This window comes from Apus apus, chromosome 3 (genome assembly GCF_020740795.1).
Source record: "Apus apus isolate bApuApu2 chromosome 3, bApuApu2.pri.cur, whole genome shotgun sequence".
Classification (NCBI taxonomy): Eukaryota; Metazoa; Chordata; class Aves; order Apodiformes; family Apodidae; genus Apus; species Apus apus.
The window spans coordinates 47,183,442-47,205,596 of record NC_067284.1 but is presented as its reverse complement, the minus strand read 5'-3'; the positions used below and the strand labels follow the sequence as shown (position 1 = coordinate 47,205,596).

Sequence of the window (22,155 nt, the reverse complement as noted above, 5' to 3'; positions counted from 1 at the left end):
TTTTCTTCATCAAGCGTTCTTATTGCTGCAAAGACACCGTCATTGTCAGGCTCGTGATCTTCAGGCTCTGTGTCCAAAATAATTGCCACTTCTGAAAATTTTACTCCTTTCCGTTCTTTCTTAGGGGCGTGTGTTGCGGGCTCAGGTGTTACAGAAAGAGCCGACTCCTGATCTGTATCTGTCAGAAAGCAATCCTGCAAGAAAACATAATGCAGATGAGGCAGGAAGCTACGAATGGTAGTGTGTGGATAAATTCTAAGCAGTAGAAGTTGTTTTATATATACATTCTAACTCTGAAGCTTGGGAAGAAAGCATTGCTTTTTAGGAGCAGCCCATGAGAACCCTTTACTGAGCACATGCTGTAAAGGTGGAAGAGAGTTGCCATTCTCTGGATCACAAAGACCTAAGCAGGGACAAACACAGCTCCTCGAATATTTTCATTACTTCCTTTTTTTTTTTTTTTTTTAAGTTCCATCACCTTTTTTTTTTGCAATTCTTTCAGTTATTTGATTAATAATGATACTTCTCATGCCATTGCTTGCAATCGAAGAGGTGATTACCCATTTTGTTACAAATACTGCAGTGGGCTCGGCACCTACGTTTCTAGGTTCAGAAGCTCCTTCAGATGCTATATTTTCTTCAGGTTTACTGTTGCTATCTACTGTCTCAAGGTAACTCCATTTTTCATCAGCCTCAAGTATGTCTTTGTCATCATCACCTCCATTGGTGTCCTCCAGGTTGCTAAACGCTATCATTTCCGTTTTCCTGAAAGACAGTTAAGAGAATTCCTAACACCTGGAGCTTGCAAATATAGTAAAGTGACAAAAGAAATCTCTATAACTGAGAGTAGCATCTACACTGATCGCAAAATTACTGGGATTTTACCCAGGGGAACATTCAGTAGCTTCTTGTATCCTGAAGGCTTAACAACTGCTAAAGAGTAAGTAGGAATTTGGCCTTGTCATTTTCAATACAAGATTAAAAGGTATTAGCTTCCTTCAGGTGTAGAGTTTTTAACTTAAAATTGTAAGGGTTCTTAAAAATCAATTGACCTATGAACTAGGGAAAGGTACAAGGAAAATCCGATGTTAAAAGAATAAACTAGAACTGCATCTTTCAATATGCTATTTTTTATAATTTTGTGATACCAGCACTCTACTTACACATTTTTCGTGTGCTCTAGTTTCTCTAAGCTATTCAGACTTCCATTTTTGTCAGTTGCACAAGGATTATCAATACCCTCCACAATTTCAGCTTGCTTCTTGGCCAAATGCTGTTTCTCAGACTTTCTGAAAATGATAAATACAAGAGAATTGTTAATTCTTTTTGAAGATTGCTTTACAGTTGTTTTAAAAATGGAACATGAAGTACTTGTGTCATAATTTTAGTACACAACATATATTTTCAGTATTATTCTGGGGATTAGTTTGGAGTATTTCCTATTTTTCCAGAATGGTAGCACAGAGTAAATACCTGCTACCATCTGTTTTCCTCTATTACTTGGTCCTGCTGCCACCGAAGTTAGCAGCAAAACCTCCCTTGATTTCAGCATTCTTGGGGTTAGAGGATGTGGTTATTTTACAGCTACTTGTGCTCCTCTTCACAGCTAAAATTTCTGCTATCCACGTTTCTCTGTTTTTAAAAGTATTTGTTTCTGCTGTTGCTGTGCGACAAACACAAGAGGAAACAAACACACTGCCAGTTACATATAGTGTGTCTAACAGCCACAGTACAACACCAAGCTGTTTGATTTATAGCTACTCTTTTGCAATACATGCAAATACCAGTAATTTATCAGATAGGTATTTTTCAAGTTGACATTTAAAGCAAACTTAATAGTTGTAAGTCTCAATGAGATTGTTAAACTATTTGTACCTTTTCTTTTTTATAGTAAAAAGTATGAATGCCAGGAAGGCTGTGAGGGTGCAGGCTAGCAGAACACCAAGGACAATCGTTGCAATGAGTTCAGGAGTTGCTGAGTCTGCAGGAGCCTCTTCTATGGAAGCAGTAACAGGTGTTGAAAATATTTTCTCCAGCTCTATCTCAATGTTGCTTATCTGCTCCCTAAGTTTTCTGAAGACAGAAGAGTAAAATGTTGATGATTTATCAGACCTCATTTTTGGCTTGAAGAGCAGTGAAGAAAACAACAGAATACCACTCCCTGGTCCACCAAGACCTCTTCCAAAGACTCAGACTTGTCACATCTTTAATTTGGGAAAAACTCTGTTTTCTAGTAACCAGCCCTGGTGCTTATGAACTGAAATGCTGTAAAGCTTGGAAAATTGAACTTGAGAGGTCAGTATCCTCTAAATCCAAGTCAAGGCAGCCATACGTAGCCTTACAGATACCAACAACACTTCCCTCAGAGGAAAAAAATCAATCCTGCAGACTGCTTCCTGTAACCTCAGACTCCTTTAGTAATACTGGCCACAAACAATTCCTAGTTTAAGAGAGGAGCTGAGTCTAGAAATTGTGTGTTTAAATAGCAGCTGCCCTTCATGAAATGTTTATAAGAATATGCATTAATTCATATGTCTGCCACATTATGAAACAAATCTAAAATACCCCTAAAATGTAAGCTTTAATCAACATTCTGCAATTCTGAAATGAAGTTGCTATCAATATTCTTTCTGCTTCAGTTTTCCTTAAAACTGACCTTTAAATATATTTTGCTCAACTAAACAACCTTTTTCATGTTTTTGACAAACTCTGAAACTTACCTTTCAATAAATAATGAAAGCTTTCTGAATTCAAACAATTCCATTTAGGCCTTCAGGTAAGTCTCAGATAAACTGTTATTTGATCTGTCCAGTCCAAGACATCAATAATTTTAAGTGAAGCAAAACCTAGCTGCTTATCTCTGACACCCAGAAGACATACTGTGCCATACTGACCTTTTTACATCTTCTGCAGGTACTTCCTGGTTTGCCTCATCAAAAGCAGTAATTTTTACATAGGTTACATCAGTGCTGCTTCTTGCTTTTCTTTCAAACTCATTGGAATAAACATCAACAATGTATATGTTCCATGCAAGTTTATCTTCCAGGACCCTGCCATCATATTAGGAAAACATTTTTAATTGGCAATGACAAATTCTTTTACTCTGGAAATTAAATTATAGAGAAGTAGTATTTAATACAATACTTTGCGGATATTTACAATTTTAATTTAAGCACGTAAAAATGCAGGATTATCATCAGCCAGGGAATTAAGCTATTTGCCTAATATTGTTGAGTGATTGAGTAGCAGAGGAAAAAAACAGACATTCCAGACATTCTCTCTGGAAAGCAAGGTACTTCTCCTTAGTAGATGTTACATAACTCATGTACATAGCCTGAAAATTCTTAGATATGTGCCATTACTGTAACTGAGCAATTAGAGAAAGGAAGGGTTAATAAACCCTTATGTCTAGATTTCATTGCCAGTATTCCATAGTATAGCATTTATTTAGTCATGCTTTTCAAAACAACATATGGCTTAATGCTTGACATTATTTTTATAAATACAGGCAGTGATACCTGTAGAGTAGTATACACAGTAAAGGTAGGGAGGAGGGCAATTCAGTCTCATAGTCCTCATTGTTTTCTCCTCCCTTTTTCACTGAGAGATTTTGGCCCAGTTAATCCATAGTTTTTCATCTGTAGCAAAGTTGGGTTTGGATTGTGGCTTCTGTCCTCTCTATCTGCCACATTTGTATCTTGGGCCAACTATCCATGAAAAACTTTATCCTAAGCTATTAAAAATCACAGAAACATTGAGGTGGGAAGAGACCTCTTGAAATTGTCTCATCCAATGACTTCTTTGACATTTGCTAGCTCGGACCAAAAACTTACCAGGTAAAAACTTGTGGATTCTTGTGCATTCCCTCTAATCATTCTGAACTACATCAAGCAGAAGGTCTAGCTTTCCATGGTCACTGGCTGTATCACCTTCCCTGTAAGCTGTCAGACCGCTGTCTCAAAGGGACTCTACATTTGTCCTTAGATATTATATCAGAATAAGCTTCACAGTTTCAAAAATACCTTTTTAATTCAGCAATGTTTCTTTCAACAACATTGATCTTCTGATTAAGCACCACCACCACAATGTTGTTACTGGAACTGGAATCAATGGTTACCTAATAAAGAAATCACATGTAAGGTTTTCTAAATCATTTGAACCTCTCCCAGATTGACTTGCAAAAACAAAACAGAAAACAACCAAACAAAAAACAACCAAACAAGAAAAAACAAACAAAAGAACCCAAACAAACAAAAAAAACAAACCCATCCTCTGATATAAAATAGTTGTCCTCTAGAAGTCAATCTTTGTGCCAACCTTTTTTTTGTCAATGGAAACAGCAGAATTGTAATTCTGGCCTGAAAGCATGCAGTAAATACTGCTGTACCTGACAGCCTTACTGGTTTTAAGTAATTTTCTTTGTCATTACCACACTTAGCCCTTCTCATATACAGGATTTTGACATGGAAGCAAATCAGGACTATAAATAGCAATCTTCCTTACATTGACTGCTGTCCGGGCTGTGAGTCTTCTCGTGCCTTGGTCTGCAGCTTGGACTTCCAGATAAAATGTTCCAGCTTTTCCTGCTACAGAAACTGTAAAAATCTGCCCTGTATTTTCATCGATATCAAATTCATTAGTTTGAGTATTCACTAAGCTGTACAGCAGAACTCCGTTGTCTCCTGAATCTGGATCTGTGGCCTGGGTTTAAAAAAGGTGAAGCGTGAAACACAGCTGGTGGTTTTTGGGTTGCACATTGCACTCTGCAGTTTCTATTTGTAAGACTGGATTATTATAGGATAGTGCTGTCATATTTTTCTCTTTGCATTACACAAAGTGGGGCATGAACTATCAAAATCAGACCAAGGGTATAAAAGGGGAAATACGTTTAGCATAAAGTCTGGAGGGTTCTACAGCTGCAAGCATAAAAGGAGCAGGCTAGAAAGAAGGAGTAACACCAGACCTGGAAAAAGGGGAGAACTGCTCCATTTGGTAATTCATTTCCTTTTTGGATCTGACAGATGACTGTGCAGAATGTAATCCATAACAGTCGGAACAGACCATACAGCTTTTCTGACAGACCCACTGGTAGGACAGGTATAGGCAACACCCCGTCCTTCACCAGCAGAAGGACAGAACCTGTCTCAAGCTTTCAAGAGCAGATTTAAAAGCTCCTTTAACCCAGCTTAACTGTGGAAGAAATCCACATCTGTCACAGGATCTCTGTCTCATGAAGAACTCAGAAAGATGCTCCACCTGAACTGTAATAACGGGATACTTGTACGGCACAGAGTTGGGTATCCGAGCAGAGTAGGCATCCTTCAAAAATGCTGGCTCTTCATTTACATCCTCCACTGAGATTGTCAGCATTGCCACATTTTGAGCAAACGGACCTGTTAAAGGAACACGAGTTAACTGCAACAACAAACACCAGCATAACACAACTTTCAAAGGCTGGGTCAGGCTGCGGCTTTGCAGCACTATCTCTGCTGCATGAGAGGGAAAGAGAGAGGAAAGTCAACAAGCACAGCAGGGATGTCCCCAGAGGAGCTCTATATCACTCCTCCTGGGCTGACAGTGAGAACAGGCAGCTCAAGGCAGAGGCGACAACACTGCCCTCTCCAGCTGGCTCTGCTGTACCAGACAAGGGGCAGGCAGTTTCCTCCAGCTCCTGCTAAGGAGTCCAATGCCCAGATACTATATTATTTTCTGAGACCACGGTAGGGCCCTGTGAGGGTTTGCAACCTTGAGGAAGGCTGCTGGCTTTTCTCTGCACAACCTTCAGCTTTACATCTTTCACACAAGACTTTTCAGCTAATCATGATTCATATACGGGGTTGCAAATACAGAAAAGGTGATTGTTGCCCCTAATTCCAGTTGGAATGTCCTTCAAAGCAAAAAGTTACCTGAACACTGGACTTCAGCAGCAGATGAGAGATTTACATTTGCTTCTACTAAAATCACATACTGAGAAACTTCTTCATAGTTCAAATTAATTGCTGTTTTCAGCTGACCACTTTTTGGATCCAATCTAAAATGACCTGAAAGGAAAAACATGCACCTTCCTTGTGATAGCAACCATTTCACTTGTATCCCTCCTACCTCTTCTTCCTTAAGTTGCTCTTAGGATGTTTCCATGGGCACTCTGCTCTTAAGAGTGTGAAATGCAACACTTCCACTGGCTGAGCAGCAAAGGCATCACAGCTGGGGTCCAATCCCACACCAAACAGGCCTTAAACATTTGAAGGAGCAACATACTTGAAAAACACAATTGGAGCCTTTTGTTGCACAGCTCCTTTTTCACTGATTTCCAAGTCTTCTGTTAGTTTCTAATTATATCCCTTTTTTTGTGCACAAACAGGGTCGCATCACAGCTGCAAAAGCAGGAGGCCAGATGCCCTAACATAGGTGCAAGTGCAAGGAAATGATAGACTAAAAGTGAGTGGCAGGGAGGAAGCTGCTTGCTAACAAGAACTCCTATTTTGTCACACTCAGACTGCAAATTATCCTAACTTAAGACTATATTAACCCATTTTCTGGCAAAGCTCATGCTGAAGAGCTCTGAAAAAAATGATTTGGGTACTGTGATTTTTAAAAAAGATTACACAGGCTTTAATCCTTGCTCTCCATCTCTTCATTTACATACAGGAAAACCTGCCACACAAAATACAGGTTATTCTTTTATCTCAGCTATCTTAATTCAGGGGAAACAGTACTCACCTTTTTCATTGCCAGATACAAGTGTATAATCCACCCGTTTTCCTAAAGCTTCAATCACAGTGAAAGTGTAAATGAAATAATCGACTCCTGTGTTTTCCAAAACGGAAATGCTAATATAGAAAATAAATATGAAAAATCATAATGTTAAATTACCCAGCACTTGTTGCACTGGCAGGCTTTGAGATTTAATTATTTAAGAGCGGGTTCTCTGTGGAAAATCCTGCCTTGTCCCCTCTAGTTGTTTGCTAAAGGTCGCTGACATTCAGAGTGCAGTGCAAGCCCTCCTTTTCTAGCCAGAAATTCACTTATCCTTGGGTACAGGCTAAAGAAGAGTATTTTATAGTATGCAAGAAGAAAGTGACAAAGCGTCTGGCTTATACAAAGCTGCATGATTAAGAAATAAAACGCGATGCCTCGCATCATGTTCACAGAACCACCAGCATCGCAGAACTTCCTGGATGTTTTATTTAAAAACAACAAGCTTTAATATCCTTTATTCTGCATGAAGGAATATGAAAATTAGCTTCATATCTCGATGTCACTATGTTTTCCACTACCTGGAGAGTGTGCACCAGTTATGTAAATTAATACGAAAGCCTCACCTGATGTCGCTCTTTTGAAACTGAGGAACAAATGGACTGTTGTCAAACACCTCAAGAGTAACCACAGCAGTGTCATTTAAAGATGGAAAGCCTTTGTCCTTAGCCATCACCACTAAATGGATCTCTCCAGATCTAGACAGGTTTCCAGTTGTAATTATTTTCCCCTCATTCACATCTTCTATCAGGAAGAACGGGATAGCATTTTGATCAGGAAGGATGTAGTACTCAATAAGGCCATTTTGCCCCTGCCATGAAAGGAACACAACTGCATGTAACTATTGCTTGCAGGACCACATAATTTTGGTGCCCCAAGTCCCATGGTGCAGATTCACTGGAATCTCAATATTTCCATGCTTAAATGGACAGAATGCCAGAAGTGTTTTAAATAACCAGGCTCAGAACTGCTTTGTGCTTAAGTTGTAATGCAAAGGCAGTAGCAGGAGACAGGGCCACTGGGCAGAGCTCCTCACCCCTCCAAATTAATTTTCATGTTCCAAGATAAAAAAAAATTGCCATAGCACCATAGCAATGCTAAAGAAAACTAAATACCCTGGGAGTACCTTTTGAAGGGTAGGATAAACAGTGAAATGCGATTTGATAATTTCTAATGTCCCTAGTTAATTTATTTTGAGAATGGTGAATTTATTGAGAGAATGAAAATCTGGGGTTAGCTATAGTAGTAGGATGGGTGTCAACAGAAACACAAAGCAGAAGAAAATTCACAAGCAGTTGGCCAGTTACACAGTAAAAATCTCTAATGGAAACAAGGATATGTGTAGAGGGGGACAGTCAGAACAATGAAGGAGAGTCATCTAAAAGTGTGATGTCAAAGAGAATAAGCCAAAGTCTGATGGATCCTTTTCACACCTTGAGAAAAAGCACAGCCTCCCCATTGCTAGGACAGTAAGACCTATTCTGCCTACTACAGGAGAGCTGGACACATTTTACTCTATGCACATCACTTCACTTTCCTGAGACAAAACATTCTGACAGACCCTTAGGGTTTGCTCTGTTGCACTTTGCTCAGTATTTCTGAACAGCATTATGTTCTGTTCTTCCATGGCTCTACAGCAGCAGGATCAAACCCCACCATGAACATCTGGTGTCACTGAGTAATCTGTGGATTTAAAATTATTTCAGGAACAGGGAGGAATAGGGACAAAGTCTAATATCTTCAGTTTATGCTGTCTAGCTTTTACAGATTGTTCTGTTTCAGAAGTTCAAATAACTTCACAGACACTACATTTCTTAAGTTCTTGTACACTTCTAAATGACCAGCACAGCTCCATATAATCAGGGGACAAATTAAGTCAAATAAAGCTGAAGTAACATGCCCAAAGACAGGGAGTACATCAGAGTCAAGGCAGAAACATCAGAAGTCCTAACTTCAAATTCCTAGTGCTGTTAGTCAATCAGAATTCACTTTCTGCTACACTTGGTACTTCATGCCTAGAGAATAGAGAAAAATGTATTTGGGCTGCAGCTTAAAGCAGTGTCAGAATCAAACAGGAGTAGTTACCTGATCTTTGTCGGTAGCACTCACAGTTATGACATGAGCACCTACTGGATTAATCATGTTTATAGAAGTGGAATAGGAATTCTGAGCAAATACTGGAGCATTATCATTCACATCAATCACTAGAACAGTGACATGAGTAGTTGCCTAGAAAACAAAAAGGTTTAATGGGTTTTAGAATATTCAGAATGTCTTATTTAGCGATTGCTGTTCTTATTTGCACATGCAATAAAAAGTGTAACTTAGACTATGAAAATGCTGTAGCAGAATATTGTGTTAGGTTTAATTTTGTGAACTCAACATTGAGATCACTGCAGGATTTTAATACAAAAAAGGCAGGAATTCAATGTTGCAGTAGAATCCTGCTTCTTGAAAGGTGTCAAAATGAGTAAGAACAGGATGTGTTTAGGAGGCCAACATGTCTTGCTGCTGTTGCTAGATGCAGTAAGGGAATCACATATGCTCTGATTCTGTTAAATAAGTCTGTAGGATCTTTTTAAATAAAAGAAATGAAGCAGAACTGGAGCAATTTACTGAAAAATAGTTTTTGTCCCATGAAAAGTTATCATGGCACTTGCAGTGTTAGCAGCAGCAGGCAAGAATTCCAGTTTCCCAGCACAAGGTAGGTCTGCAGACAATTCAGGGTTACATTCTACTGTGCATGATTATGAGGTATTTCAACTAACTATAGACTATAATACTACTCAGTATGGACAAAGGTCACAAAAGTCCAACTCTAAATGTGATTAGGTGACTAATTTATTCTACCTAATAAATGTCTTTGATAGATCTCCCTCCCACTAGTTCAAAGTCCACTCTGACAAGTCACTGTTCATTATAGTAACAGTCCTTTACCTGATAGAAAGGGGCAGATTTAGTGTTGATTGCATTAACTGTAAGGTTGTATTTATTCATGGTTTCATAGTCTGGAGAGTTCTTTATCTTAATGTTGCCATGTATTTCATCTATTTCAAATACATTTCCTCCACCACCTGAGATACATGTAAAGAAGCATTATTAATGAATACATCTTAGAAGCACATAATTAACTACTTTCTTCAATTTTATTTACTTGTTTCTTGAGCTCATTAAAAACAATTTTTAAAATATCGTGTAGGTAATGTACAAGAAAAACAGAAAATATTTTATGTGGATGAGCATTTGAAAGGTGAGCCAACAGAAAGGGTTCACAAGTTTTGCAGATAAGTTTGTCACGCTCATAAAGTAATAGTGCTTGAGGCACACAAATGATGATGGACAGCACACTGGAGTTCTGGGGTGAAGCTCTGGAAGCAAGTTCCTCCAAGCCTGTGCAACTCTTAAAGAGATTAGAGGTGTTCCCAGGCACTTTTACAATCTCTGACCTTCTGCACGTTCAGTCTCATGTTTGCTGGTTGCAACAGTCATGAAGCACTGTAAAGAGACAGTGCTCCTGCCAAGATGTCACTGAATCTGTTTGGTCTCTATTGAAGGTGGGCTGAGTGGCACACAGATTTAAAGAGAAATAAGTTTGACTGTCAAAAGACCTGGCTGTGATTTTTACTGATTTTGGTCACCATTGTCCAAAGCCACCTCAAAGTCTGTATGCATATTGGAAATAAGATTCTCAAAACATATAAACTGTATACACATCTCTCTTGATAGTCCACACAGCAAAAACAAGTATTTCAACCCCTGCAGGCTTTGGTGCAGAGGGGTCTAAGTCTCCATCTCTGTCAGATTTAGGGGCAGCGGCAAAAGGGGCACCCCTCCCAACTGCAATGTCATCAGCTACTAGAGTTAAATGTGACAAGAAGCAGGAATCAGAGCTCTCAACTGCTGCAGTTCATAAGCTGGCACATTAATATAAAATGAAATTGAAGGCACTTTATATTACTGAGATCTAAGGTAGCAGAGTAGGTGACCTGCTGTCTGTTGCAGCATTTCTACTGCAGAGGTAAAGGTGTCCAGCACAATGCAAAAGAAGACAGCTCTTCAGCAGCCCTCAATAGTCAAGCAGATCCCTGACACACTTGTGATACTGTTGAGATCTGCTCCTAGCAGCTGTGAAATGCTCTCAGTTCATAGGCTGAGGAAAGGCTTAATTTAGTAGCATTGAATTCCTGGCACAGGCACAATGGATTCTAAAGTATGCCCCAGACCCTTATTTCTCATTCAAGAAAGCTATGGGCAGTTTTTTTAATTAAAATTACTCCTCCTGCTTGCAGCTATGACAGTTGAGTAGTTAATTTATTTTTTTAAAAGCTGATTTTTAACACCATTAGGAGTATGAATAAAAGCAGAACAATTCATAGCTTCTGCCAAAGAAGTTGCTACTCAATCAGTCTGAAAGTTGTATAAGCATAAATTAGTAAAATACCAAACCAGGTGAAAGTAAACCTTCCTGGCTTATGTGTAAAGGGGTTAGGAGATAACACACATATGCTCATAATACTATAGAAAACAAGTGACAGTTGTTCCAGTGGAGTGAGAGAATTCCTTGTTACCTGTAAGGTTATATAGAACAAAGGCATTGTCTCCCGTGTCCCTGTCTGTTGCTGTGATTTTTCCAACTATGAATCCCACAGGCGTGTTTTCCTTTACACTGAATTCCGGCACTGGATCAAAGACAGGTGGCCAGTCATTAACATCAATGATCTTTATGACAACTGTGCAGTAACCTCTTTTCCTCTCAGGGGTTCCATCATCTTCAGCATATACCACAACCTGTAAATTGCACAATTATCAGTAATGAGAAATCATATAAATAGGTACTACTTGCATAAGGATTAAAAAACCTGGGTGAATTTTAAACTTTGGAGTATTTGTAGAAATGTAAACTCAAATGCTGAGTTTACCTCAAAAGGATTATTGAACTTAAGGAGTATTGGGTCTATAAAAAAAAATCTTCCTATATAGAACCAACAAATTCAACAATATATTTGCCTGAAGTGAAGTAAGATCATAGAAGAATATCCATTAGTGGCAGCAACAATAAAGATTATCAACTGAGATTCATATCTGCAAGATTTTATTTCAGTACAGATTCAAGCAAACAGACAACACTGAGTACATGAGCTGTGATTCCGAAGTTATTAATGTGCTGATGTGTTTGAGAGTTTGTAGACAGGTGAGCAATGAGCCTCACTTGAATTTCTTTATAGTCTAAAGGCAGTGTCTTGCTTGAATAATGCATCACACCTTGAGATGATCATATTCTAAAATGACACATAAAATGTTCAAGCAACATCAAGGTAAACAAAACCAAAACTGTCACTTGTTATCTGAGGGAAAGATAGAGTTCTAAATAACAAAAAAACTTTAGAAATCTAAAGCAAACCTGATACTCTGTAGGTTCCTCTTCATAATCAAAGGAGTCAGTGGAATAAAGAATTCCAGTGGTTTCATCTATCCTGAATTTTAGTTTGTCTTTATTGAGGATTCCATATGTTAGGAAACCATTTCTACCTGTATCATTATCCTGAGCCTTCAGCTGGATGATCTGAGTGGCAGGTAAATTCTGTGGATGAAGAACAGATTGAGGCTTTCAGAGACTATGATGAGCTGCAATTTCTTGAATGATGTGAAATGAGGGAAGTAACAGACACCATATAGACTTACAATTAAAAAAAAAACATTTAAAAAAAAATAAAAATTATACAATTTGCTCAGCCCAGTAAGATAACTTTTTTCTAATTTACAGAAAAGAACTACTTCCTTCCTTGTGTCTCTACTTACAGCAGCAATCTTCAGGAAGAAAAATCACCACGATTTCAAACAGGCCAAACATAAATCTCAAAAGCATCTGACCTGTTTTAATTAGTCATGTTTAATAGCCTCTACTCCTATCAAACTCAATGGATAGCCTCAACTTCAAAATCCTGCTTCTTTCCAAATGCTGTTTAGCTAATAATTACTCTTTACAAAATATTTAATTTCTTCCTTTAAAAAAACATTACTGGTTTTAGGATTGACAGTAAGTACCAGTGTTTGACTTGCATGGGCATTTGAAACCTGATCTAAAGTTATTTGATCCAACAGGGCATCCAACAATTTCTACCGTGTAAATATTTTACATGGAAATAAATTTTTAAGGTTGTGAAATGCAATACTAGCTCTTCTCCATTAAACTAACTGGGAATATTAAAAATAGACGTAATAATTAAACCTATATTTAGCTCAGTGTTAGAAATGGACTAGATGCTAAATCCGTTGTGGCTGTGAAAGAGAGTGTGTGTGAATCAGGTGGTAATCTCAAAGGCAAGGTACATGCAATAGGAAATATAAACATGATCATTTTGCTTCTTGTTCTAAAAAAGCAGCTAGCATGTGAAAAGTGTTTGAAAATTGACAAGTGAAATGTTGAGCTAGATGCTTTTGCATAATTAAACACTGGCTTCTTTTGCAGGCTATCACAACATAACAGCTGCAGACTGAAATCTGGCTCGTGTTCTGCCACCGATTACTTAGTACAAGGAAGAATCACAACATATTGTACATGAGCAAGAGGAGAAACGTTGCTAAGCTAGAGACTCCTGCCTGCTGCTTCTCCATATGAGGCTCTTACAAAAAGCTGAGACAGTCTGTAGGGCACCCAACACATCCACAGGACGGTGAATGCTGGTGAATGTTCTCTGTGCAAAAATATGTGGGATGGAGTTGCTGTTTTCCCCTTGTAGAGCCACTTTTTAGTAAAGATTCACTTTTCCTTCAATATGGCCACACTTCTAGATCATTCTCTATGTGTATTGGAATTTTCAGCTTGAAATAAACCTTAAAACAGCATATGGCAGAACAGAATGGTAAGCCTGTCCAGTTCCAGGATGTTTACTTCTATATTCACCAAAAGATTTTTTTTTTTTTTCATTATTGTTTGGAGGGCTTATTTTTGTGATTCCATTTCAATGCCGTTTTCTTACCTCTTCCAATCTTTCTTCTACTAGAGCAGATGGGAAATAAGGAGAGAAATCATTTTCATCAATAGCTTCCACGTTCACAGAAACTTCACTAAATATGCTTGGATTAGATGAATCTGTTGCCCACACATTGAAAATAACTGGGAAATCTTCTAGGTTCAAAGTCTTTGTTGTTCTTACAATACCAGTGGATGAATCAATGCTGAAATAACCTGTTCAAGAAAAAAAAAAAAAAAAGAAGAAGAAAAGGGAAAAAAAAAAAAGAATTACTGTGTTTATTATCTTACTGGTTAAAACTGAAGATATAAACTCTTCAAAGAAAACTATACATTATGTATATGAATATTGTATGTTACAGTTTTCTTCAAAGAATAAAGCTCAACATGTCAGATGTATCTAGGGCCATAATTAACAAAAACAGATAATTCAGAAAGTCAGATGGGAACCAAAGGGGATAAGCTCACTCCACCACTTCCAGTCAGAAGTTCTTCATCTTTCTCTGAAACAGTCAGAAATTATTGTATTTCCTATGAAGTCTTGTCCTTACTAAAGAGCACTGCAAATAACTTAAATGAGACTACAGCATCATACAAAAGATTTTATAAAAAAAATACAAAGTGGCTATGGTCAATGATACAATAAATACAATAAAATCAGCTTAGTAACATCAGGTTAGTGAACAAAGACACAAGACAAAGCATTGATCCAGTCAATCCCATGTAAACCTACTCTACATATTCATGTTTGTCAAGAAGGCGTTGTTGAGTCAGTTTTTCTACCAGCAGCCTTTATGCTGAATTAATTCTTCTTTCTCCAGTCCCTGTAACTTTATGCCTGACCACGTACCACCTGATCTTCTGTATCAGACAGAAAAGCATACAGCTGGTGCGGTCATCTCTGTATCATGTGGCTCTAGCTAATCTGACAGAAATTCAATCATGTGCCCACACCTGATCCATATAAAATTTCTGCATCTGGTTGATACACAGCCAGAATTAACAGCTGTACAATTGAGAGAAAAGCAAAAGGAAAGAGAAAAGAAAAAAAAAAAAGCGCTAAGTGCTCTGCAGTGCTAGTTGTTTAGCACACGCTCTTCTTGTTATTTCACAGAAAGAGCTTACCCTGTTGGTCTCCAGATCCAATGCTGTATATCACAGGGACCTCATACAGCACACTGATCTGTACAACAAAGGTATTTGGTAGTGTCTTCTCAGTCAGAGGGGCAGGCTGATAGGCTGCTTCAGGGAACACGGGGAACGAAATGCTGCTGGGAGCTATTGTTACTGACACCTGCAGAGGAAAGGAGATGACCAGAGGGCTGGGGGATTTTAGCAGACTTTTCTATTCAGGTATGCAACGGCAAAAGTCCAGAACTTTGTCAGTAAGAAAAAGCCTGTAGCTGCTGCATGCTGAGATTGACACATTAGTGCCTTGAAAGCAGCAAAGCTTAGTAACAAGTGCCAGCAACCTCATCAATTTAGGTTCCCCTGTATGCTTTCTTAATTACAGAGAGAGGTTCCGGTTCACCACATAAAGCACACTTCTAATGACTTGTCTAGCTAAACAGTTCCTAGGGAGAGGTACTGATCTGTATTTGCTACTAAATCTTCCACTGGAGAATCCAAATCCAGAGCAGGAGCTTCTAAGTACAGTATTTTAAAGTTAATATGACTGACATCATATATGAAAAATGGTGACAGGCAGTAAATAAATAATGCCTACTGTTTCACAAAACTAAAGATACTTTCTTTCTAACTGATACCAGACAGCTGCTGTCCAATAATCTGAAGAATGATGGCTCCTAAGTCTATATTTTAAGATTCTGTTGAATATAATTTTCTACATGTCTTTATCCATATATATTTCTACTCCTTTTTTAAAAAATTCTGCTAAGCTGTGATATTTAGTGGCAAAAGATCACCAGCCAATTATACACACTGTGTAAAAAAAAATTCTTTTAAGATATTTACATTTCTCAGTCTTCCATTTAGAATTTTTTTTTTTCTTACAGGGAGAAAAAAACAGAAACATCTTATTTGCTGTCTGCTGGTTATTATATCACATACTTCCATTACATCTCCTCTGACTGTCCCACTCTTTGACCTTGCACAGAAGTCTCCACTCCTCTCATCCTCCTCCCTCACAGTCTAGAGCTGCTGTCTTTCTTTTCTGAGATGGAATAATCAAAACAAAGATGGGTGGTGTGCCAGCACTTGCTAAAGCAGCATAGCTTTGTAACTGGTGTCATCTTATATCCTGCTCCTGAAACAAAAGTGAGTTTCTGACATTCTGATTCCTGTTTTGCATAGTCTTGCCCCACTAATACCCATTTCCTGGTGTAGTTACACTTAGTTCGGAATAAAACAGTCTGGGGGATAAATTAAACAAGTAGACACTATGGTAAAAATGTTAGTACCTTTACAGAAGTTGAAAGAGGTGGCAGACCCGAATCCGTAGCAGTGACCATCAGGGAGTAATACACAGGAACAGTCTGTGTGGATAAGTCTCTTGTTAGCGTGAGTTCTCCTGTGGTACTGGAAAGACTAAAGAGGCCATCTGAGTTTCCATCTGAAGAGACAAAAACAAGTGTTGGAGATGTTCAAGGGAGCCAGCCGAGAGAAACTACTGAATTATACGCCCGGGATTTAATAGACACGGGTTGAAATCCTAATCTGTATATGTGATTTGGAGCGAGGCACCTGGCCTCTCCTGATTCTGCATCTGCACCATAGGACATAGGGGCTGGAAGGGCCCTTATGAGGGCCTCTAGTCCAACCTCTCATTCAAAGCAAGGTCACAAATTAATTCAGAGAATGTTGCTTGAGGATTTATCTATGAAGAGCTGAAAACCTCCTCTCTGTGCAACCTGTTCCAGTTATCGTCATAGAGGCCTTTTTTTCTCCCCTTATGTCCACTTAGAACATGCTACTTCAGTTGATGACAGTCATCTCTCATTTTCATGTCAGGCAGCTTAGTTTAGCAGTATGCAAGTACCCCAGTAATAAAAACCCGTAAGATTTTTTTTCTAACATACCTGAAATAGTGTAGAAAATGCCTTCATCATAACCCTTGCCTTCATCTCTTGCATTGAGATCTACTACCAGTGTGCCAGCCTTAGAATTGTCTCGAAGGATCTGGCAATATGAGGGCAAGTCAAATATGGGTCCTTCTTCATTAACGTCTTCCACGGTAACTAAGAAAAGAAGGTCCATGTCTGAGTGTAAACAGGAGTTTCACCTAAATGGTTACAAGCTGTTTCTTCAGCTAATGTAAGTGGGCACAGCTCCTCTGAAATGAGTTGGAGTTCTTTTCATTTAAACCACATGGCCAACCTTGTTTATAAAATTCTTGCCTTTGTGGATTAAATAATTTACTGCTCAAGCAATGGTTTCCCACAATGGCTGCACTTGTGGCCAGCCTGCTGTCACTACTATCTGCCATGAATTAGATCATCTCATTGTTTTGCTGGGCTCCCTTCTGCGTCCTGGTATCTCTAGACTTTGGCTTCAGTTGCAAGCATTGTGAGACAGAGTTGCTTAGTTTTATATCTCTACGTGACCTGGCACAATTAGGGACATGGCCCACAATTAGTGAAGCTGGCCGTACAGTAACATAGATAACAAAGAACATGAAGTAATAAATAAGCAAACCAATACTTCCAGTCATGATGATCAAAAGAAGGGCTAGCCAAAAACTAGGATACCATCTTTTATGTTGTGTTAGGAAAAAAGTTATATGTATATGTGTGTGTATATATATATATGATTTTTAAAGGAAAAAAACAAACAGTAGAATCAAGCGCTGTTATTTTAACAACACTAAAAATCATTGTCCACGTTTTTCACCACCCTAGGAGCTGGCTTTCTGTAAACAAGCAGAAAAAGAACTGAAGTGTGTTGCTGGAAACATTTTCACTCAAAATGTCAATAGGTACTAAAAAAATGCCATAGAAAAATTTGTCAACACGTTGAAGTAAGTAGTAGCACGTTGTGAAAAATCCTCCATTTTTGACAAGCCAAATAATTTTTGAGAAAAATTTAATCTGGCTATAGTCAAGAGGTCACATCATCATTTCTGACAATTTACTTGAGCAGAATGTATTACTACTGAAGGCTATCTTTACGCTTTATAATTACACAAGCTGAAATATTCCCTAAGTAAACTTTCTGTGGTAAACTAGAGCTACCTGTAATGCTTGCTGTATTCTGAAGAGATGGCTCTCCAGGATTGAAAGCTTTCAAAATAAATGTATACTGGGAATGACTTTCATAGTCCAGAGGCTGAAGAGTTGAAATATTTCCAGAAAGTTCTCCAACATCAAATGAAGAAGTCTCTCCAATTATACTGTAATGAATAATGGCATTGTACCCTATATCTTCATCTGTGGCTGCTGCACTCAAAATCTAAATGAGGAAAAAAGAACAACAACAACCAAACCTAAATCCACCAGGTTTAGAACTGAATAAAGAGAGTGGCAAAACACACACACAAGACTGGTATGTAACTATGTAGTGTTTACTGACTGGATACTCATATGGCCATTAATTGCATAGCTAGAATTTTGGCACAGCACATAGCAGGGCTGGTAGCAGATGTTACAGGTTCTTAGGCGGCATCTCTTCCCTTGACTCCTGTAAACCACCAGCTCACATCTGCAGGGCAGATACGGAGCCAGAAGTGGATATACTGGGAGAAAACAGAAAACCTTAAGAACAGGGGGATGCTGGATATATGCACAACATCTACTAGTGTCTTTAAAACATGCTGCCTGTACGTCCTCTGCAAACTAGATCCATGCAGCGTGGCATGACTGCTGGGGATGGGAGGGAAAGGGGGAGCAGCACAAGAGAGGTTTAGGAAGCATCAGTGGAATAGGCTGACGTATAGAACGAATTTGCTGTGTGGTTTTACAGACCACACAAAGTTAAAAATATACGTTCTCCTGTGCACAGTCATCACAGATTTCTACCACTTCAAGTTTACATGAAGAAAACAACTGCAGCAGAGGCTATTTATTCTTAGTGCCACATACCACGTGTGGAGGCTGGTTCTCTTTCACGGCCACGGAGTACGATTTCTGGGGGAACACTGGTGGGTTGTCATTCACGTCTTCCACAGTGATGCTCAGACCCAAGCTTGCAGACTGCGGCGGTTTGCCAGCATCTGTGGCCTATGAAGAAACAACTGGTCATTTAATGCAGCACTACACGGAGACAAACTTACCAGTTTGTCTCAGGTTTTTCTGCTGGACTAGGTATCAGGCAATGGCATTGCTCTAGCCCTAGTACTTGATGAGATGCTGCATGTCTTCCTGCGGCTTGTATCCTCATCTCATGCTCTGCTTCATTTAAAGAACAATTAATGAAAGGGTCAAGCCTGGATCCAGGTCTGACATGTCATGTGATCGGATGTGGCACTAATCAACACAAAACCATGCTATACAGATGAATATCTGTGGTGTGGCATTTAAAGGAATAAGGAAATCCCTCTCACTTAGAGCGTTAGAAGCGTCTTCAAAGCGAGCTATGGAGAGTAGCTAGTAGGTGGCAAATTCATAGTCAGTTTTACAATTATTTACACACAATTATGCTTTAAAAGTGTTCACTTTTATTAAATCTTCAATTTTCAGTATGTTTCCTTATTCTCCTGAATACATTCCACAAGTTCCTTGACCTGTTAAATTATTTGTTAGCAGTAAATATCTCCTCAAAATATATTTGTGCATAAGGGCCAGTGCTGGAACCCTTCTTTGTGTGCATAATAATTTATCTGATCAATAGCAGAAAAGTCAATTAAAACAGCTAGAACAAAAAGATACCTGCATGATGGATGAAGCTTTATGCTTTCACCATTTTTTTAACTTGGAAATCTGTATTTCAGGTCTTTTTAAAAGATTTAAATAGATATTTTGAAAAAAAAATGAAAAAAAAAAACATAAGGGAAGGGGACAAATAATATGGATTGGCAAAGCAGTAAAAGCAATACAGCAGCATGGCCTAAAAAAGACTCAGGAATGCTTTGCAGATTTTACAGTAAACTCTCATGTGACTATGACCTTTAAGATCTGATGCTCATGGGTCATTTATTTGCTAATACCAATTTACACCTTGGAAAACAAAGCTCTAGGTGCAAAACATAACAGTCAAAATTCAATAATGAATTCTAATGGAATTCACTAAGTGGGGTTTTTTTTTGTGATAATTCAGTATTTTCTATTTTTTTATGTTGAGAATTTTGTGAATGTGCATGAAATGTGTCAACTTACTATTATTTTCAATTCATAACTCTCCATCATCTCTCTGTCTAAGGTTTTTTTTGTCATCAGCTTGCCAGTAGAACTGTTAATATAGAAGATTCCAGCAAAATCATCTTTCAGAGAATACTTTATAAGTGCATTAACTCCTATATCCAGGTCAGTAGCAGAAAATATGCCCAAGTCTAGGTCAGCTGCATTCTCAGGAGCTGATAATTTAGTTTGAATCCATGCTGAGAAAACTGGAGGATTGTCATTTATGTCATTTACTTTCACGGTTACCTGTATTTAAATAAAAAAAAAACAAAACAAAAAAATCACAAAAAACAACCCGAACAAAAAAACAGAACAAGAAAAATAAAGAGAGATATTTAAGTTATGGAAACAGTATCCAGAGGAGAACTTTGATTAATCTTAACCTATGGAAATCTATAGGAAAACTAAAAAACCACTACAATACAAATACCAAAAGGGTACATAAGAACTTCAGCATTTTCCAGCATTTGAACATTTTCACAATTTCAGCATCTCAGGGTTTATTATTTTTCTTTTATTCTCAAGTGTTACAAGTGAGATGACATATACTCTCGCTGGAAGAGATGAGCAGGATTAATAACTCAGGTCTTTTTGCCTCAGCTACTTCATGCATTTTACAGAACTATGCACAGAACCAACATCAGTGTTAACCAGTTTCTCTAGTTATGGGTTCTTCAAGTACGTTGTATTCCTTTTAAAAAAATATTAAAAAAATCAGTATACTGTACCAAAGCAACAGCTGTATTAGGTGGCACCACAGAATCTACAGCCTCTACAATGAGGCTGTATAGGTCGTGTTCTTCTCGATCTAGCCTGGCAAGAGCCACAATGTCTCCTTGGTCACTAACAGAGAACTTGTCACGATGAGATTTCAGAGTGTACACTACTTGCACAGCTATGCTGCCTGTCACAGCCTTCACAGAGCCAACAGCAGTCCCAGCTGGTTCCTCTTCTTCAATGCTGAACTCATAGCTGGAGCTTTCAAAAGTCAGTCCAAAACTATTGTCGTTTACCAGCAAGTAGAGAGTAACAGAGGCTAGTAAGAGAAAACAAATGAAAATAGTTGAAAATGCTGCTAAAATAATAATGATCTGTCACTTTGATATTATAGGAGAGCAAGGATCACCAATTTGAAGTTAAAGGGATATGCAGGTGTTTTTCCATTCCTTAAAAATCTTACCCTAAACCACTTTGCAACAGAAGTGAAGGGATGTAAAACCACACAAGTGCAAATTCTGTCATGGCCACTCATCCTACTTGAAGAAAATCAGTTGTTTCTCCTGTTTAGGATAAATCAAAGCTAACTCCTAAAAATACATGGAAAAGTTACAGAAAATACCAAGTGACTGAACTTTTTTTGAAGGAGCAGAAACTTGTTTGAGGGTTGTTTGCCAAACAAAAGAAACGCACATCATCAATATTATTTAAATAACTCTTTTTAAAGTGGACATTACTATGAAGTTCTGGTTTCTGTACCATAACCACTACAAAATAGTATTTCCAACCAGCATTATTAACCCAGGTGTCCTGTTAATATGACCAGCTGGGAAGAAATCAGAGTAAAAAGCAAATATTCATCATTGCTGAAATGTAACATGGATTCTAGACCTAATTCATTTTGACTTGACAGCAATGGGATTAATTTCAAATTTCAATGTTTGCAAAGGTTATGTGAAGGGGGGGGGGGGAGGAGGAAAAAAAAAGGTGAAAAGACATAATTTACCATTTGATGTAAGCTGAGGAACTCCATGATCAGCAGCAATAACTATCAGTGTAACAACTGTGTCAGCTGTGATATGCTCCAAGTTACTGCTGAGGGTAATTTCTCCAGTGCGGTTATTTATACGGAAATCATCAGAATGGTTCACAAAGCTGTGTCAAAGAAAAATCAGTATAACATTCATATTACTGACATTGGAAGTACCACCTGCTTACTAGTACCTCTGTAACAAGCAGTCAACAGACAGTATTTGCCTATTTATAAAGAATGGCTGAGCAACAGGTTTTAATTGCTGTGTCAATAGCCTAAATATATTGTCCTTTCTTTCTCCAAGGATGTCTTCCATCATGAAAGGTGACAGCATTCATGCCTTCAGTTACCATTATATCCCCAGCCTTTGATCTTTCCAAGAA

The 22,155-nt window shown here is 38.3% G+C and overlaps 1 long non-coding RNA gene across 1 annotated transcript; it reads right to left on the bottom strand.

Moving 5' to 3' along the window:
• Positions 1 to 725: 725 nt before the first annotated feature.
• Positions 726 to 1,915, bottom strand: LOC127383220 (uncharacterized). The gene is made up of 3 exons (XR_007889131.1): positions 1,876 to 1,915; positions 1,164 to 1,289; positions 726 to 765 (listed from the first exon to the last, which is right to left on the bottom strand). It is a non-coding gene; the product is annotated as an uncharacterized LOC127383220 (long non-coding RNA).
• Positions 1,916 to 22,155: the final 20,240 nt, after the last annotated feature.